This window comes from Pongo pygmaeus, chromosome 18 (genome assembly GCF_028885625.2).
Source record: "Pongo pygmaeus isolate AG05252 chromosome 18, NHGRI_mPonPyg2-v2.0_pri, whole genome shotgun sequence".
NCBI classification, from domain to species: domain Eukaryota; kingdom Metazoa; phylum Chordata; class Mammalia; order Primates; family Hominidae; genus Pongo; species Pongo pygmaeus.
Genome location: NC_072391.2, coordinates 25,950,951 through 25,964,708, shown reverse-complemented (window position 1 = coordinate 25,964,708; position 13,758 = coordinate 25,950,951). Strand labels below are relative to the sequence as shown.

The 13,758-nt window shown below is 40.5% G+C and overlaps 1 protein-coding gene and 1 long non-coding RNA gene across 7 annotated transcripts in view; both read left to right on the top strand.

Annotated features, from left to right (window-relative positions):
• The window catches only part of LOC129015099 (uncharacterized), a 36,445-nt gene extending 27,923 nt beyond the window's left edge, over positions 1 to 8,522 (top strand). The window contains exons 1-6 of one of the 3 annotated variants that reach the window (XR_010124237.1): positions 4,924 to 6,075; positions 6,608 to 6,745; positions 7,065 to 7,117; positions 7,376 to 7,459; positions 8,299 to 8,387; positions 8,481 to 8,522. This is a non-coding gene — a long non-coding RNA (uncharacterized LOC129015099). Of the gene's footprint in view, positions 1 to 4,923; positions 6,076 to 6,563; positions 6,746 to 7,064; positions 7,118 to 7,375; positions 7,460 to 8,298; positions 8,388 to 8,480 lie in introns of those variants that run through there. The other 2 variants (XR_010124236.1, XR_010124238.1) reach the window with 2 other exon arrangements.
• Positions 8,523 to 9,211: 689 nt separating this feature from the next.
• The window catches only part of LOC129016313 (nuclear pore complex-interacting protein family member B13), a 39,371-nt gene continuing 34,824 nt past the window's right edge, over positions 9,212 to 13,758 (top strand). The window contains exons 1-2 of one of the 4 annotated variants that reach the window (XM_063654067.1): positions 9,212 to 9,328; positions 12,364 to 12,453. The gene's annotated coding sequence lies outside the window, so the exon portion shown is untranslated. Of the gene's footprint in view, positions 9,329 to 9,799; positions 9,871 to 12,312; positions 12,454 to 13,758 lie in introns of those variants that run through there. The other 3 variants (XM_063654068.1, XM_063654069.1, XM_063654066.1) reach the window with 3 other exon arrangements.

Sequence of the window (13,758 nt, the reverse complement as noted above, 5' to 3'; positions counted from 1 at the left end):
TAGGGTGGGGTTGACCCAGAATGGTTTTTGCCCTAGTTACGAGGATTGTGGACGTTCTGTTACCTGTTTGGTCGTGCCCAACAAACATGTTGTTGAGCAGCCTTGGCACTCTGCCTTAGAACACAGCAGTTGGTGGATAAGTGTGGATGAGTTGAAGTGATAGTGGACAGAAGCGTAAATAAATTTAATGCAGTCTTGATAATTGAATGTAGTCTCCACCCTGAAATCTGAATGGATGCTGTGTATAAAATATCTGCTTTGAAATGTAAGGAAGAGTTTGATTTCAGTTAATTTGTTAGGAATGTCTATGCTGAGACTTTTTTTTTTTCTATTTTTTCCCCATTGGGAGTCAATTAAGAGAGAGGATTCAGAACAGAAGCTTGCTGTACTTCTGACAGTTTGTGTGGCCCAACTCTATGCTATGGGATTGTCATTACCCCTGTTACACCTAAGAGCTCCTCTTGGCAGTTGTCCTCTACTTTCTTTACAAAATAAACTCAAAAAACCAGGTTCCCTGCTTTCCTATCTCTAGTTTATCTGCATCCAGGACTATCTTTACCTTCTTCTCTTCCATCTCTCCTACCTACCTTCTGTTTAAGGCCAGTTCCTCTGCAGCCTCTTTTAAATCAATCTCTCCTTTTCCTCTTACCAAAGAATCACCTTTTTTTTTTTTTTTTTGAGTAAGGGTCTTGCTCCATTGCCCAGGCTGGAGTGCAGTGATGCGATCTCAGCTCACTGCAATCTCCACCTCCCAAGTTCAAGCAACTCTCCTGCCTCAGTCGCCTAAGTAGTTGGGATTACAGGCGCCCACCACCATGCCTGGCTAACTTCTGTATTTTTAGTAGAGATGGGGTTTCACCATGTTGATGAGGCTGATGTTGAACTCCTGACCTCAGGTCATCCACCCACCTCAGCCTCCCAAAGTGCTGGGATTACAGGTTTGAGCCACTGTACCCAGCCTGAAGAATCATCTTTATTCAGATATCTCCTTTCTGTTAGCTCCTTCCCTTAGCCTGTGGGTCCCTCTGCTCCTGAAGGTCCCCTCCAGATGGTCACAGCATCTTTCCTCCATCCTTTTATAACTGAGCTCCTTGGTGATGAAGAATGATCTCTGGCAGCCATTCAAACCCTTGCTTTGTTTCTTTTAACCCTCTCTGATAAATATTCTGCTTCACTGAGATTACATGAGCAAGCAACCTCTTAATTTGCTATTCTAGAGGATCTGCCTCAGAGCCTGCCTGACTTGCCTTTTCTGCGGTAGTTTTCATTGTTCCTTCTGCCTCCGTGGAGGTTTGTCTGTCCTCACTTGTATGATGCCACTCTCTCTCTCCTGGCTGCCACCTCTTTGCTTCTTCACGGGCAGCTTTTCTGTGACCTTTTCCAGTGTTCAAGATTCTGTCCTGGCTGCTTCCTCTTCTTACCAGATGTTCCCTGGGTTCTGTCTCATGTGATAGGCGTGTGCTGCTCTGATTCAAATTTCCAGCTCAAATCTGTTTCCTGAGCACCAGATTTAACCTCACTTGGAATCATGTTGATACCTCAAACGCAGCTTGTTCAAAACTGTGGTCCCCTAATCTCTTCCTCTGTTCCTCTTTCATTACCTACTTAAGTCAGAAATGGGAGACCTTGGTGTCATCTGCTTTCCTCTTTCGATCCGTCAGTATAGTGACACCTACATGTTTGTCTTACATCCCGAGTCAACCAAGGTTTCATTAGTGCTAATGATGTTTTTTATCAATTCTTTTTTTTGGGGGGACGGAGTTTCACTCTTGTTGCCCAGGCTGGAGTGCAATGGCGTGATCTCGGCTCACCGCAACCTCCGCCTCCCGGATTCAAGCAATTCTCCTGCCTCAGCCTCTCGAGTAGCTGGGACTACAGCCATGCACCACCACGCCCGGCTAATTTTGTATTTTTAGTAGAGACGGGATTTCTCCATGTTGGTCAGGCTGGTCTTCAACTCCCGACCTCAGGTGATCTGCCCACCTCAGCCTCCCAAAGTGCTGGGATTACAGGTGTGAGCCATCGCACCCGGCTATTCATTTTTTTAAAATTAGGAAATCTTCTCTTCTGTAGCTCACATTCTTCCATTATACATACTAATGCCTTTGGTTTTGATTCTTCTAAATGAGGGGAACATAAGGCCATAAGCCAAACCATTTCAAGATGGAATAAGATTTTTTTAAAAAATTATTTTTCTTTTTATTGAGATGGAGTTTCACTCTTCTCTCCTAAGCTGGAGTGCAATGGTGCATTCTCAGCTCACTGCAACCTCTGCCTCCCAGGTTCAAGCATTTCTCCTGCCTCAGCCTCCCAAGTAGCTGGGATTACAGGCATGTGCCACCACGCCCGACTAATTTTGTGTTAGTAGAGACGGAGTTTCACCATGTTGGTCAGGCTGATTTTGAACTCTTGACCTGAGGTGATCCACCTGTCTCAGCCTCTCAAAGTGCTGGGATTACAGGCGTGAGCCACTATGCCTGGGCCGTTTACATATATATAATGCTAAAGGGAGATAGACATGAAGACTGAGGAAAAAGCACTTGGATTTGTTGATTTAGTGGGGAGGTTTTGTACCGTGGTGAAGACTTCCCATCACGCCTGTTCCTCCTTGTGTACCTGTTTCTGAGATGGCATCCAGTGGTCCCTTCCAGGTATTTGAAACTTTGTTGCTATCAGGATCCTTCTCCCTTGCTCATTTTATTCAGTAAGTTGTGTCAGTGACACCTCCGTATTCTCTGTGATATCCCTTTGTTTTTTTCCTCCCGAATCTGAATCTCAAGATCTATAAATGAATATTTTCTTGTTGATTCACATCAAACTGATCATCAGATTGTGATGCAAATCGCAAATCTGTTCCTTCTTTTCACCTCTGTTATCGTTGTCTTAATTGGAATATAGTAGACAGTTTTTCGTTCTCTGGCCTCCTTTATCATTCTTCAACATTTCACACTGTTGATCACCCTTTTCTTCATGAAGCTCTCTTCATTTGACTCTTAGACACCATTCTCCTGATTTTCTCACTACATCTTTGATGGTGTTTTTCTTGGGCTTCTTTGAGCCCCCCACCTAAATATAGGTTACCTCTGCATTCTGGCCTCTGGCTCGATCTCTTATAGATGATGTCTGGGCACTCTCAGCCTTAGTTGAGGTTTCTACCACCACCTATCTGTTGAATTCCAAATCTTTGTCCTTAGCACAAGACTCCTCCAGTGAGCCCACAGATCTGTATTTTTCAGTTGTTTACCAGGTAACTTCCATTCAGAGCTTCCATAGAACTTTAGCTACAATGGATTCGAAAGGGGGGACTCATTCTGGGAACTCTTTCCTGGACTTCCTCCTTTTTTATTTTCTATCTTGATACAGGGTACTACCAGTTGCTCATCATCTAGGTAAGACACCTGAGTGACATTAATGCCTCCTTCCTCCCTCTCCACATTCATTAGGTCACAAATCCTATTGATTCTACCACTCAAATTCCTAAATCTCTCCCAAATCTGCCTTCCCATTCTGTCCTCACTGCTTTAGCTTAGACTGTCATTATTTCTTGCCTCTTTAGTTTGTTTCCTAACTACTCTCCCATTGTGCAGTTGCCTCTCCTGCTTTCTCTCTTTTTAATTTTTATTTATTTATTTATTTTTTTGAGATAGAGTCTCGCTCTGTCATCCAGGCTGGAGGGCAGTGGCATGATCTTGGCTCACTGCAAGCTCTGCCTCCCAGGTTCACGCCATTCTCCTGCCTCAGCCTCCCAAGTCACTAGGACTACAGGCGGGCACTACCACGCCCGGCTAATTTTTTGTATTTTTAGTAGAGACGGGGTTTCACCATGTTAACTAGGATGGTCTCGATCTCCTGACCTCGTGATCCACCCTCCTTGGCCTCCCAAAGTGCTGGGATTACAGGTGTGAGCCACTGCGCCCGGCCCCCTGATTTGTCTTTACTCCCATATATAATATGGCTAAAATTTGAGTGCTGGTTTTATCTCATTTACAAGTGAAATGTTTGGCATGCATTCTCAAAATCTGTTCATCACACTGAGTCATTATTATCCATTTTACTTTGGAGGAGAGTAGTACCAGGCCTCACAAATAGGAAGTGGGGCAACAGAGATCTGAACTCAGGCTGTATGCTCCAGAGCCCATGATCTTAATTTACCATTTCATTTATGGCTCCCTGTGCCATGTTTGAGTGGCCTTTAAAATCTTTCCTGAGCTGGCATCTGACTTTACTGTTTCATATCCTCCTACTCTGCCTAATCTGTTTACTGTTTGATCTCCTCCCATTCTGTCTAATAGATCTGGAATTTCAGGCCTATTTCTACCTTGTTGGTCTTCCTTGAAGGTGTCATATTGTACCTTTGTGTGTTTGTGCATGTTGCTTCCTCAGCCTTGAATCCCTGCCTCTTTATCTTCAAGGCCCAGCTCAAATGACATCTCCTGGAAGGGTTTCTTGTCTATTAGTTAACACCACCATCCTCTTACTTCTTAATTAGCCTCTCTTCTTTTCCCATGATACGCATATACACAACTGCCATATTTATATTTATAGAAAGTTTGTAAATATATATATTCGTATTTAAATAAACTTTTAGGATAGTTTTAGATTTCCAGAAAAGTGGCAAAGGTAGCATAGAGTTCCCATGAAGCCCATACTCAGTTTCCCTTTTGTTAATATCCTGTGTCACTGTAGTGCATTTGTTATAAGTAAGAAGCTAACACTGGTACATTACTGTTGATTAAATTTGATACTTTATTCAGGTTTCCCCAGTTATTCTCTTGTGCCTTTTTTCTGTTCCAGGCTCCCATGGGATAACACATTACATTTAGTCGTCACATCATCTTAGTCTCTTCTGGTCTGTGATTGTTTCTCAGACTTTCCTTATCCTTGAAGACCTTGATAGTTTTGAGAAGCACCAGTCACTTTTTTTTTTTTTTTTTTTTTTTTTTTGCAGAATGTCCCTCAGTTTGGGTTTTGTCTGATGTTTTCCTTATGATTAGACTGAGGCCATGGGTTTTTGGGAGGAAGACCAGAGGTAAAATGTTCTTTTCATCACATATCAAGTGCACATGCTAGCAACGTGACTTACCACTGATGATGTCAACCTTGCCCAGCTCTCTGAAGCAGTGTTAGTTACTGTGTTAGTAACTATAAATTACTTTCTACTCCTCTTTCCATTCTCCTTTCTTTGGAAGTAAGTCACTATCCCAAACCGCACTCAAGGTGTAGGGGTGGTAAGCTTTACCTCCTGGAGGGGGGATTATTGATATAAATTATTTGGAATTCCTCTGTAAGGAAGATTTGTCTCTTCTCCCTATTTATTCATTCAGTCATTTAATTATATCAATTAATACTTTTTTATATTTTGGGTTATAACCCAATATTGTTTATTCTGTTGATCAGATTGTTCCAGCTTTGGCTGTTGGGAGTTCTTTTAGATTGGTTCCTGTGTCCCTTTGACATGTCCCCTGTCCCAATGTTCTTGAATCGGCCATTTCTCCAAGGAGCCCTAGTTTTATATTGGAAAATGGTATTAGAAACCAAGATATGGGCACTGGATGTGTACATTGTTACTGGGGTGTCACTACTTCTTCGCCTTTCAGTGTACAGATATATGGATGTGAACCCAAGTTTATATAAATATCTGTAATTATTTATCTGTTCATCTCTATGTTAAGCTAAATAGGAGTTTATACTAACTTCAGCTGATTCATTGCCTTCCCTCCTTGCTTATCTGTAACTTCCCTCTCTGACTATGAGAAACTTGGCATCCATCACCACCATCCCAGTAACTACACTGTAAGCGTGGACTTTCTCCCTGTCCCCGTCACTAGGCTGTTAGTATCTTAGACACTTATTAAATCTTTGTTGATGAGTGATGAATCTTGAAGCTGTTATGTATCTTACCTAATAAAAGTTTAGCATTTTAGCAAAAGCAATGTAAATCAATCTTGTAAAGTTTGAAACAAAACTTTTAACTGCTTTGTTATGTAACATGTATTCATTGTAGAAAATATGAAAAGTGAGAAGGAAAAAAAGCACCTGTTATTCTATCACCCAGAGATAATACTTAATATGTAGGTATGTGTTATTTTAGAACTTTTTCTTTGTATGTATATGTCTATACCCCCCTAAACAATTTTTACAGGAATACATTCACATTTCACACTACTTATTTATAACCTTTTTTCCCTTAATATAGTATTTCTTAAGGATGTCATGTAGTTGTATCATAATTTAACTGTCTTTACTGTTTCAGCTCCTCCTACTCTTAACCAATTCTCTTTTTTAAGATGTCCAAGTTATTACCAATTATTTGCTTTTATAAACCCTGATTAATATTTTCTTAGAAGTCTTGGCAGGCTGTTCTGATGATTTCTTTAGTTACACTCCTAAAAGTAGAATTGCTGGAGTAAGTGCATTTTAAGGGTTCTGGTACATGTTTCTAGGGGTGAGGTTTTTACACTGGCATCTGTTTTTACTTTTCACTCCTTCTGGGAAGTACTCTCTAACACCCTTGAGATCTTGCATCCCTTTTGGGATTATGAATAAATAGTTTTTCTTTAAAGCCAGGAACTCACAGCTGTTCATGCTGATTTATTTACCTGCATAGACTATTGTGTCAAAGAATGCACTGCAGTACCGGGGAAATTCCCAGCATGATGCCCAGGAGTTTCTGCTGTGGCTTTTGGACCGAGTTCATGAAGACCTCAACCATTCAGTGAAGCAGAGTGGCCAGCCTCCTCTGAAGGTAAGGACGCATGCTGCCCTAGGGCAGTCAGCTAGCCATGAGAGTGTGTAGATTTTTCTACTGAGGACTTGTTGCATTGCGTTAATACAATGAAATTGACTAAGCTCTGGGTGAGTATAAGATTCAATGGCTACTTAAAGGACATTTCATTTTGTTTACTACTGTGCTGGCAGTGTAAGATACAAGAGCTGTTGTCCCCAAGGAATTTATAGTCTGGTGAGGGGAAACATTTGCATGTATGATGAGCTTCAGATTAAAAAAAGTGATTCCATTTCACTAAACTGTTCTTAAAGCAGAATATGTTTGCTTTCTATTCTAGTAAGACACATACTCTGTAGTTCACTGGAATGAATACACAATCATAAAGGAAACGTATGGATTTTCTCTGCTGTTGGGATTGGATTTGACCATAGGAGCCCCAGAATGTTCTTATTGAGAAACATAGCAATTAATTCTTAATTTTATACATGTGGTCTTACAAATATGGATAAAATGACTTATATAATGGAAAAAATTTAGACTAAAGAGTTGCTTCCCTTGGGCAGCTTTTAAAGTTTTTGATAATTCTGCTCTGTACTTCAAATTTTAAATTTCTAAGTTTGGTAAGTTGTTAAATTATTCTGATTCAAGGTCCTTTTGTGCCTGAACACTCTATTCTGTCATATGACTATATGCGTGTGGCTGACTCTCCCACCAAATTGAGACATCCTCAAGGTCAGGCACTGGGTCTTATTATCTTTGTATCCTAATGTTCTGTACAGTGCTCTCTGCATGTGGTAGCAGGTGCTCAGTAACTAATTGTTAGGCGGAGGGACATGAAAAGTTAAATACAACATGAAGTAGAGTGTGATTAGGCACCAACATACACAGCACAACTAATAGGTACTAGGGAATTTAGGCATGGGAAGCATTAGTACTTTTTTTTTTTGAGACGGACTTTTGCTCTTGTTGCCCAGGCTGGAGTGCAATGGCGCAATCTCGGCTCACCACAACCTCTGCTTCCTGGGTTCAAGTGATTCTCCTACCTCAGCCTCCTGAGTAGCTGGGATTACAGACATGTGCCACCACAGCCGGCTAATTTTGTATTTTTAGTGGAGATGGGGTTTCTCCATGTTGGTCAGGCTGGTCTCGAACTCCCGACCTCAAGTGATCCACCCACCCCGGCCTCTCAAAGTGTTGGGATTACAGGCATGAGCCACTGTGCCTGGCCAGGATTAGTACTTTTAAAGTGGTTGGGGATTACTTCTTAGAGGAGATTGGGATGGGGGCTTTGAGAATTGGAGGGAAACTGGAGCATCCTGGGGAAGGGGAGCTGCCCGGCTGAGTGCTGTGCAGAGACGATCGCTGGCAGAGTCTGTGTGAGGGGATGAGTCCACGCGACCTACATCCTACCTGCTGTGTTCTGGCTCCTTTAGCAGGTGCCCGTCACTGAAGTATCTGCACTTGATGCATAGCTTGTAAAGGAAGTCAAGGTCATTTGTGATTCTCTAGCTTCATCTTCAACCAAGAATTGGTCTTTCTAGTCTGTGAAATTGTACTTTCTTTTTTTTTAGCCACCGTCAGAGACTGATATGATGCCTGAGGGACCATCTTTTCCTGTCTGTAGCACTTTTGTACAAGAACTCTTTCAAGCCCAATATAGGTATGAGAAAATCAGATGTTTCCACTTATTTTGTTTACCTGACATCGTTCTGGGTGATTTTAATATCAAGCATCTTACCTTTTTGTTTTGAAGATCTTCTTTGACGTGTCCTCATTGTCAGAAACAGAGCAACACTTTTGATCCTTTCCTTTGCCAATTCCTCTACCCCACACAAGGTAAGAATGGATTTAGTAAAATGAAGACTGTATTTTCTTATGGTATCCCTTTTCCTCTGTAGGCTCCTATTAGGTCTTTTTACTTATTTAGACAGGTAATGGGATTAATAATGGGATTGAATACAGTCATTGCTACAACCTTACAAGAATAAATGCCCTCCTGAGTTTGCAGGATGAGCAGGCACATGAGGCAAGCAGGGGCTGTGTAGTCTGGCCCGGTTTGTCATCCACACATAGTATCGGGGGATGGGCAGGGCTGCTGAGTGACTTCAGGATTCTCTAGAGACCTTACTTTACATTTCTTCTTTCTTAGTTGCTTTATTTTGAACAATTTCTCAACATTTCCAGGAGTTATGCTGTTCTAAAGAAAATACAAAGCACAGAATCAAGTGTAGATATATTTTTGTTTGCTTCATAGAATGTTCATTTCATGAAGATTGCCTTTTCCAAAGATCTCGATGATTGATAGTTCTGCTTAGAGCCAAGTGAAATTTTTCCATTTGGGCTTCCGAGTAACAGTGTGGGTTAGCTTTAGTTTTTTGTTGATTTCATCTCAGGTTTATTTTGCATCTTCTATATTTTAGTTGAAATAAGTGACTAATGAGAAGATCTGACTTTGATCTGTACAGGCCTCTCTATGTCACTGTAGTGTATCAAGGCAAATGTTCTCACTGCATGAGGATTGGTGTGGCCGTACCTCTGTCTGGGACTGTTGCCAGACTTCGGGAAGCAGTGTCTATGGAAACAAAGGTCCCCACTGATCAGGTAATAAGTCTGCTAAGACCAGTTACACATGAGCCACAAAAGTATTGCTTTCTGTTCTCTTAGAATTTTTTATAGTTCTTTGCCAAGTATGGTTGGATAGAGATTTAAAACCAGTTGCATTTAGAGTTGAGGGAAAAAAATCAAGACCCCAAAGACTAAAATCTATAGAGAAACTTTTCATGTTTCATTTAATTGTGTATGTAATTTTAAAAGAAGCTGTGACTTTACACCAAGACCTTCTTGTAGCTTTGTTCATAAGGTATAATTACTTAACCCTTCTTAAATCATTCCTGTGGATGTGTATGTGGGCACTGGAGCGTCCTCACAGTGTTTGATACTCAAAGAGGCTTTGAAAACTTAAGGAGTGACACTAGAAAACCCCTTCCCATTGTGGTGATAAGAGTGGATATCTTGCTAGTACAGTGTTCTGTATGTAATAGATGCTCAATACGTTTTGTTTTCTCATTACGTCTGGACCAGAGTCTCTTACCTTGTTTAGAGAAGAGAAAGGGAAGTTGTGCCCATGCCGCATCCCTTTTGGGGTAAATGTTTGATAAGCAGTTATGTTGAAATTTACCAAAAATACTTTTGACCTGTTTGGACTTGACATGTTTTTGCAGATAGCTTTTACTCAATTTACTATTATTATTTTATTTGGAAAAACATTCCTTATTTAAGATTTATTAAGGAAAGATGACTCAGTAGCTAAATTGCTTTCCCTAGATAGTAGCTTCTGGAAGCTACTGTGTAATCCCTGGACTAATAAAGGTGTTTTGTACTTCGGCCTCATGTGGCGTCATTTGGGAAGTTACCACAGTAAAACAAACACAGCCAGCAGTGTTGCCCTAATATGGCAAATATCTCATATTTTTGCAGGCCAAGTACTGGCATGTTGATAAAATGTTCATATTCTTTCCTACTCTGAAAAGCCCGTTGGCTCTTTCTTCCCTTCAGGATGAGGGAAAGGCAGAAAGGGAGGGAGCAAGGCTTCGGTGGTGTCCAGGGCAAATCTGGTTGCATCTTTAGAGCTTCCAGCACTGTCTGGCTCCTTTTGCATGTGGTTTAAATTGGTGAAATAATTACAAGTTTGCTGTTGACCTCAGTTTGCTGAAGAAAGTGAATTTTACTTGCATGTTCACCGGCAGAAGAACAACATGGTCATTAAATTCATTAGAAGGAAAATGTGCCAGGAACATTTTTGCTGGACTATTTGTAGAATATACCACCAGCCCCTTTTACCTGGTAGATTCGCAGAATGTTAGTGCTGGTAGAGGGGACCTCAGGGGTCCGGTCCAACTCCCTTATTTGAAAGAGGCTCAGAAAAGCCGTGGGACTTGTTCAGGTTTGCAGGGCTGGTTGGTGACAGGCCGAACTGGAACCTGCATGCCCAATCCAGTGCTTTTTCACTAGACAGCACGGCTGAGCATATAATGAAGTCTTTAAATGTCTCCCGTGTTCTCCTCTCCATCTTTTGTTTTTCTGTTTTGTTTGTTTGTTTGTATGTATGTATGGATGGATTATTTGAGACAGGGTCTCACTCTGTTGCCCAGGCTGGAGTGCATTGGTGCAATCATGGCTCACTGCAGCCTCAACCTTGTGGGCTCAAGCAGTCCTCCCACCTCAGCTTCCCAAGTAGTGGGGACTGTAGGCACATGCCACCACACCCAGCTGATTTTTGTATTTTTCATAGAGACAAGGTTTTGGCATGTTGCCCAGGCTGGTCTTGAACTCCTGGCCTCAGCAGTCCTTCTGTCTTGGCCTCCCAAAGTGCTGGGATTACAGGCTTGAGCCGCCATGCCTGTCCTGTTTTTCTGTTTTATTGTAAAATAACCATTTCTTGAAATATAACAGAAAGAGGAAGTATCTCATACTAGGTATCTTAATGCTAAGGGTTACTAACTTTAATACTATGTTATATAGTATTCATTTAGATTTTTTCCGTGCATATATACATTATTTTATATAAGTAGAATCATTTACACATATTATTTTTACCTTGCTTTGTATTTACTTAGATTTTTGCATGTTAGTGCAAATATATATAGTTTATTCTTTTTAGTAGCTTTATAATTCCAGTAAGGCTATACTACGTTTAATTAGTTAGTATTTTTGGACATTTGAGTTGATTTTTTTTTTCAATACAAATATCCATGGTTTAGCCTTGAAAAATAGAAAATTAAATGATATGGGAGAAAGCCTCAGAGTCAGATGTGGACTCTGTCCTCGACATGAGGCTGAATCGTTGTAGAACTTCAGGCAAGTCTCTTGGCATCTCTTCTTTCAGTGAAATGGAGGTTAGACATTATGATCTCCTGGTTCTCTTCTACACTAAAACTTAGAGAAACTCTGGAATTAGAGTCATGGAGTTCTGCATCAGAGTACAGGTTTCCCTCCGTGTCCATGGGATTGGTTGTAGGAACCCTTGCACTAGGATACCGAAATCCACAGTGCTTTAATCCCTTTTATAACATGGCACAGTATTTGCATAGAACCTGAGCATATCATCCTGTGTACTTTATTTATTTTTACTTTTTATTTTATAGATACATAATAGTTGTACCTCCAATATACTTTAAATCATCTCCAGATAACTTACAATACTTAATACAGTGTAAATGTTATGTAAATAGTTGTTATGCTATATTGTTTAGGGAATAATGACAGGAAAAAAAGACTGTTCAGTATACATTCAATCATCCTTTTTTTTTCTTCTGAATATTTTTGATCTGCAGTTGGTTGAATCCACAGGTGTAGCACCCACAGATATGGAGGGGTGACTGTATATTGTTATATAATTACAGAGGATACTGTGCTTCCAGGATTCTCTCATTAAAGGCAAATAAAGTGGGCTCTGTGAGATGTTTCAGAGCTCTCTCAGACCACTGCCAGTCCTGATGGTCTGGAGAAGTTCATAGAATTGGGAGATCAATTAGTATCGAATTTCCAGTTACCCAACTGTTTACATTTTTCCTATTTTTAGATTGTGTTAACAGAAATGTACTATGATGGGTTCCATCGTTCATTTTATGATACAGATGACCTGGAAACAGTCCATGAAAGCGACTGCATTTTTGCCTTTGAGACTCCCGAAATATTTAGGCCTGAAGGAATTCTCAGTCAAAGAGGTAAATGAGCTCCTGTTTCCATAATGCCACCTGGGTTTGCAGGTTTAACTATAGTCTACCCTTTTAGTTGTCTATTATATAATGATATACATTTTTTTAATTGTGGTAAAATACACATAATTTTTTTATGATGGTATAATGGTAAAAATCTTACAGTAATATTTTCCTAGAAGAAGGCAGCTCTTACTGTTTTAGGCAAAGATATATCCATAGTTTAGTTGGGAAAACCTCTTATTGAGATTCAGGACTGACTGTGACCTCCTTTAAGTAGCCTTTTTGGCATCTTATCATGACATTCAGGAGGATATACTATGCCATAGGTTTTTTTTTTTTTTTCTTTTTAATTTTGCTATCACCTCTTAAGATTCTAACATTTTTGCTATGGAATGTTTTCTTGGTACCTGCTTTTAAGAAATTTGCATGTAACTCTTCATCGATAGGCAGCAAAATGAAGTAAAGCCCTGGACAGTATTGTTCCTCTTACTGTGGTTTGGGCTGTGATTTGGAACTTAGCTTGTCTCCTCACTGTGCCTGGAGTTATGGGGTTATTCTGATTTTAAGAGTTACCAAGCAACTCAGACTTTGCTCCTGGCCACAGCATTCTTCAGGGTTCCTCCTAGGGCTCCTCTTCTTTTGCTCTACCCTAGTGGTTGTTAATGCATCAGTATTACCTGGGAACTGGTTAGAAATGCAAATTCTTGGTCCCTACTCCACACCTAGTAAAGGAGAAACTCTGGTAAAGAAGCCCTTTAGGTAGGTGATCATGATGCAAGCTAAAGTGAGAACTGCCGCTCTTATCAGGATTTTCCACGCCTTGATTTTTTGAACTGAATTCCCCCCCTAGCCTCAACTTTTCTTTTGATTCCAGTTCCATTCCTTGACTTCCGCCTCCCTACTGGAATTTCTACTTAGAAATCCTACAGGTGTCTTACCCTTAGCATTTCTTTCTTAGATTGGTTGCTCCTGCATTTTTTCTAGAAATAATGGCACTACTATCCTCCTCTTCACTCAAACTGGATCCAAGCTTGATAACTTCTCCTTCAAAATTCTCATAGAGCTGTTGACACACACTGCATTTTTCACCTTTATTCTACTGCCACTGACGTAGTTCAGGCCAGTCCCAACTGAGCTTTTCCAGTAAGTTTTTATCTTTACCACTGAGCTTTCTCCTTTCTAGTTATTTCTCCACAGACTTACTCTAATATACAGTTCTAATCATGTTACATGCTATTGATTTACCAGTGATTCCCCTTTTCTAAGATCAAATCTAAACACCTTGGAAGGAGCATAACGCCCTCCTCCCCT